The sequence below is a fragment of the Macaca fascicularis genome, chromosome 20 (genome assembly GCF_037993035.2).
Source record: "Macaca fascicularis isolate 582-1 chromosome 20, T2T-MFA8v1.1".
Classification (NCBI taxonomy): Eukaryota; Metazoa; Chordata; class Mammalia; order Primates; family Cercopithecidae; genus Macaca; species Macaca fascicularis.
In genome coordinates, this window is record NC_088394.1 from 47,224,596 (window position 1) to 47,230,625 (window position 6,030).

The 6,030-nt window shown below is 45.4% G+C and overlaps 1 pseudogene; it reads left to right on the forward strand.

Annotated features, from left to right (window-relative positions):
* The first annotated feature begins 295 nt into the window (after nt 1-295).
* On the forward strand, nt 296-5,547 carry LOC107128375 (uracil-DNA glycosylase pseudogene; annotated as a pseudogene).
* The last annotated feature ends 483 nt before the right edge of the window (nt 5,548-6,030 follow it).

Here is a 6,030-nt window from a genome sequence, read left to right on the forward strand (position 1 = left end):
TCACTTGACTCTGTTCCAAACTCCCTCAATTGTTCAAAGAGTTGGGCAATAACAGATCTGAGTGGGCACTGGCCACCCATGGCTTGTCTTCTCCAGAGTCAGTAAATGTACCTGACACAATTGGCTGTGACCTGCGAGTGTGGTATCATACAGGTAGGAAAAAGTGTCTTTCCTAGGCCTGTAAGCAGAGCCAGCTCAAGCTAGGGGACTAAGCTGAGCGTAGCAGGGTGTTGGACAACATCTTCAAATTATGTTGTTGTGTTCAGATATGGTTTTCTAGGTTTATATGGTCAGAATAACATCCCTGGGCGTGAGAGACCTCATGGCGGCAATGAGAAGTGTTTTGAGGGAACGTGAGATTGGAAGTGGGGAAGACAGTTAAAAATTAAGTGATAAAACAAAAGTGCCTAAGAGAAGGGAGCAAGATGTTAAGCAGACGTGTTGGGAAATGAAGGAAGTATGAGTGGGAGGGCAGATCTGCCGGAGAGAACCCCGTGAGCAAGTGAGGAGATGGCCTAAGCCCATGGGGAAGCAGGGGAGGGGTCCTGAGAATCCCTCAGCTATTGCATATTCTCAGTCTTTGCCTACAAGGTGATGTTCCCTCCTCTCGGGTGAACGCTGCGTGCTGGAATGCCCTCCCTGGCCTGATTTTTTGCAAAGGCCCCTGTCCTAAGATGGGCTCTCTTTACATCCTGATTCCCATCAGAGCTCCCCGTCCCCTTTGTATCTTGCTTGCTGTGTCACTCAGGGTCTGCTGAGGATGACATTTACACTTAGGGAGGGCCCAGGGAACTCCAAATCAGCCAAGAAACCAGAAGAGGCGTGGATCAGCCAGCAGCTTTCCTGTGCTGTCTGGTCTAGCTGAATTCAAGAGTACATCTGAAGAAGGGAATTGGAATCTTGGAAGGGAACACCCCATGCTTCTCCCATCTCCAACTGGTCAGGGATGCACCAGTGCACTCCACTCCCAATCCTATACAGACACACAAAGGACTCTATCACCCAAGCCCACATGGCATCTTGTATACACACACATGCTCACGTATTGCACTAGCATCTTCAGCTCCACCCTGCTTTCTGTGCTGGGAGGCTCAGCTGTGTCAACTACATCCACAGGTACCTCTGCCTTCTGGCTTCCAGGTTGGTTTGACAATTAGAAACTGGAAGGACTCAGATGGTTCCTAAAATTCTCCAAATCAGCAGAAGTAGGGTGCCTGGAGTCAGAAGTGATTCTAAAAATCAGAGGACTCTTGAAGGACACAGACATTCCATAGTCTGACCCACTCTTAGCTAGATTATAAGAAGCAGAGGGACCCTACTGCCCTACTGATATCTGTACTGAAATTTTAAGCACCCATCAATCTGTCTATATAGTAAAAGTGGCCAAGACATACTCAGGATACTTCCTTTTTAGGTTTATGTCTATTCATCAGAAACAAAGAAAAGATGTATTATATCAGGGATAGATATACAGGGAACGGCTACATTATTTATGGAAAGTGTGTGGGGGGTTGGTAATTACCTGGTTGTCTCCTTTTACTACTTCCCTAAGTCACTAGACGGAGGACTTCCTCCAGCTGAGACAAGCCATTGTCTGTCCCTGCACAGAGCTGTCGACCAGCAGTCATGTTCTCATGAGTAACACCGCTGTCGGCAACAGCTCATTCCTATCACTCCAGCCAATAACTAGGATAATGGAGGACACAGAGAGTTATAATGCTTTGGAATATAATAAGAAAACATTTCTATGGAGAGAGGCTTGCCTGTCATCTTTATGCTGATAATTGATTCTCCCCTGGCCCTTACATTTACATGAATAGTTCATGTTCATGGCTATAGTTGTCCAGTCATTTACTGCATTGTCTGACCCAGAAGCCACCGGAGCACTGGAAGCAACTACACAGAAAAAGAGAAAGTAGCTTTTGTTGAGCTCTACTCTGTGACAAGATTAAAGTTCAGACAATTAGGTTTTTTTTTTAAATCTTCATAATGACCCGTTCGTGGAATAGGCCTCGGCAGAATTTCCATCTGACAGCAGAGAAATTGAAGTTCAGAGAGGTTATGCAACTCACCTAAGGTCCCCCAAGTTAGGCCAGCATTGGAATTCACCAAGGCCCCTGGAAATCTCTGCTGCTGTCAGACATTGGTGCCAGTGGCTGATGACAACAGCAGGAATTGATACAAATGTCTAGTGAAAGAAATGAGGACAGTTTGTCCTGTGATGTAGAAAAATAGTTTCCTCCAACCCCAGTTGAAAACTTTGTCAACAGCTTAGTAAAATGTGGCTGATGTTTGACTCCCGTCTCAGGGTTTTCCAGAGAAATTGAACCAGTACAGGAACTGGCTCACATGATTACAGAGGCTGGGAAGTCCCACAACCTGCCACCTGTGCCACTGGCAAGCTGGAGAAACAGGACATTTCGTGGTGCAGTTTGTCCAAGTCTGCAGGCTTCAGAAACAAGGGTGTGAGTGGGGAGGGGCTGACAGTGTCAGTTCCCATCTGAGTGGGACCTGGAACCGGAAGTGCTGACCTCTGAGGGCAGAAGAAGTTGGGTGTCTGAGCATAAGCAGAGAGCAAACTCACCTTTCCTCTGCCTTTTTGTTCTCTCTGGGCCCTCGGTGAACTGGGTGACTTCACCTGCGTTGGTGAAGGCCATCTGCTTTACTCTGTCCACCAACCCAGATGTGGATCTCTTCCAGAAACACCCGCACAGACTTTAAGGGATGCCCAGAAATAATGTTTCATCAGCTATGTGGGCATCCCTTAGCCCAGTGAAGTTGACATTAAATTAACCGTCACAACCCCCAAATCACAGTGAAATAATGTGAGACCCAGATAAAAATATGCAACTAATTTTTAAAAATTTGAATTGCTGACTTCTGCAGCCAGTGGAAGCCTTGTAGGTCCTTGGGCTGTGTATTTGCTTCCTCCTCAGCTCTGGGAAGAACAGCCAGAAGATACTCTACTGCTTCCTCTCTCCCAATCTGGCTGGGAAGTCTCTTTCCCACAGTCCCAAGCCGGCTGACCTGGGGACTGGTGTGGCAGCTGTAGCTTAGGAGAACTGAGATGCAGAGGCCCACCCCATCAAGAAAGCCAGGGCCAGGAAGGATAAGCCCAGCATGCTGTCCTCCTTACTGCTGAGCACTGAGCGCTTGGTTCACATCTAAAGGGGAAGGTCAGGTCTCTTCCCAGACTCATGGCCCAACATAGACTCATGGTCCACAACTACCCATGTGTTTTGGTGAGAGTTGGAAGAAGTACCTCAGTGCAGTTCAGGAAAGAGTATTTTATAAAGCTAATGGGATTTGTGCAGAATAAAACAGACATTACATTGTTTATTCACCCCCACACCAAGTTTTCAGAACCTAGACCCATATGTGTGACATAGGAGATGTGAAGGCTCTCATTCCCATACAGGATCCATATCATGGACCCAGTCAAGCTCACAGGCTCTGCTTTCATGTGCAAAGACCTGTTCCTCCGCCCAGTTCAGAAAATGCTTAAAAATTGTTGAATGCAGACATCGACGGTTTTGTTCACCCTCAGCATGGAGATTTATCTGGGTGGGCCAAACAAGGGGTTCTTCTACTCAATGCGGTCTCACTATTCTGGCCCATCAAGCCAGTTCTTATAAGGAGAGAGGCTGGGAGCAACTCACTGACATGGTTGTGTCCTGGCTAAATCAGAACTCAGACTGGCTTGTCTTCTTGCTCTGGGGCTCTTATGCTCAGAAGAAGGGCAGTGCCATGGATAGGAAATAGTACCACATTCTGCAGCTGGCTCAACCCTCCCTGTTGTCTGCGTATAGAGGTTCTTTGGATGTAGACACTTTTCTTTCTTTCTTTCTTTCTTTCTTTCTTTCTTTCTTTCTTTCTTTCTTTCTTTCTTTCTTTCTTTCTTTCTTTCTTTCTTTCTTTCTTTTTTGGAGATGAGTCTTGCTCTTTCACCCAGGCTGGAGTGCAGTGGCATGATCTTGGCTCACTGCAACCTCCACCTCCCGGGTTCAAGTGATTCTCCTCCCTCAGCCTCCCGAGTACCTGGGCAGGAGCTACAGGTGCACACCACCATGCCCAGATAATTTTTTGCATTTTTAGTAGAGACTGGGTTTCACCATGATGACCAAGCTGGTTTTGAACTCCTGACCTCAAGTGATCCACCCACGTTTGCCTCCCAAAGTGCTAGGATTACAGGTGTGAGCCACCATGCCCTACTGGATGCAGACATTTTTCTAAAACCAATGAGCTGCTACAAAAGTCTGGCAAGAAGTGCATTGACTGGAAGGAGCTGTGATCCTCAACTTAAGGGGTGGTCTTTCTCCATTGGTGGTTTTTGAGAAACTGCTGTTGAAGTATTTGCCAGTTATGAAGGCAAATGGAAAATTTCCACAGTAATTCTAAAGTACTCTACATAAGGGAGCAAAGCTTCCATAAAGCAGCCTTGAACCAGGATGCCCAGAAATGGCAGCTTTATCCAGCCAGACACAGCAAAGACAACTCTTTGGCCAAATGTCTTTCTCTGCAACAAGGCTTTGGCCTAAAATATGCAAGCTTCTCAGAAGACAGATGAGGTCAAATACTCACTCGGCTCTCCTCACCTCCCTTACCTTTATGGTTAATGTTGGAGAGGTGCACCTTTTTGGTACAGCTGTAGTTTGGTGCCTGCTGTTCCTTTGTTTTACCTGGTAGGTTAGACTTTCAGTAATAAGGTGTTGGGGTGCTTTTGCTGAGAAAGGGCTCCCCTGGGCCCAACCCGGCAGGCATTCCAGTTGCAGCCAGATACACCGTCCCCTTGATCTTTCAAGGATCCCTGGGGCTTCTCCTTGAAGGAAGCAGGAGGGTGATTTGCAAGTTTCTAGGACTCTGGCCCAGAAATTAGGGATCAATTTTCTGATTGTAGTAGAGGTGAAGGTTCCTAAGGAATAGTCCTGAGTGTGAGCCTTAAGAGATAGGGGATGAGAGAAGTGGGCTGGATGTTGTTCATCCTGTTATTCTTTGAGTGTTTCATGGAATCTGAACAAGGACAAGGAAAAAAGGGATTTTTTTTTTTTTTTTTTTTAATAGAGGAAGGATGATTTTCTCCTAGGGTCATTCTAAGTTAGAGTTTTTAAGGCAGCACAGACTGCCAAATGCTGTTTTTTTTGTGCACTGAAATCACTTTGGGATATTTTTCTGCCACACTGGGACGTTTTAGTTTTTAAAACAATGCTTATGCAGATAATGCATTTTTTCTTAATGCTTTTTTTAAGAGACGGTCTTCATTGGGTTTGCGCCCTCCCACCCTTGATCTTGTTAGAGTGTCATTTTTGCTGTTCTCCAGGTGAAAGCGTTAACCCTGCACAAGTTTGGTGATAAAAAATTGTTGAAGTTCCAAAAAAAAATTTGTGATAGTGCTGTCCCTCTGCTCAAAGCCATCAATAGCTTTTTATGACATGTGTTAATTTCCTATCGCTGCTGTCACAAATGACCACAAACTTAGTTTAACGCAACACAAATCCATTATCTTACAGTTCTGGAGTCAGAAATCTGACCTGGTCTCACGGGGCTATAAACAAGATGTTCTCAGGGCTTCATTCTTTCCGGAGGCTCTACAGGAGAAAGCTGTTTCCCTCCTTTTCCAAGGGTCCAATTCCATGGAACAGAAGTACTGTCATTTTGTCAGGCAAACATCTAACTTTCTAAGTTGACAGAACTCAAATATTATACCTAACTGCTACATTATGTCATACATGTTTTTTAAAATACATGTCTGGCTTTGTTTCTTATTATACTTGGTTACATTTCCAGCTTCTAGAGGACACCCTCTTCCTTGGCTCTATTCCATGTCTTCATCTTCAAAGCCATCAAAGTCATTTCTTCCTGACTCTTTTTTGTAGTCACATTTTTCTTTGTGACCATGGCTGAAAAAGTCTCTGCTTTTAAGGACTTCGGTGATTAAATTGGGTGCAACTGCATACTCTCCGCCTGTCAAGGTCCATGGTACGTTTAATCACATAGTGAAGTCCCTTTGCCACACGAGGTAACATATTCACA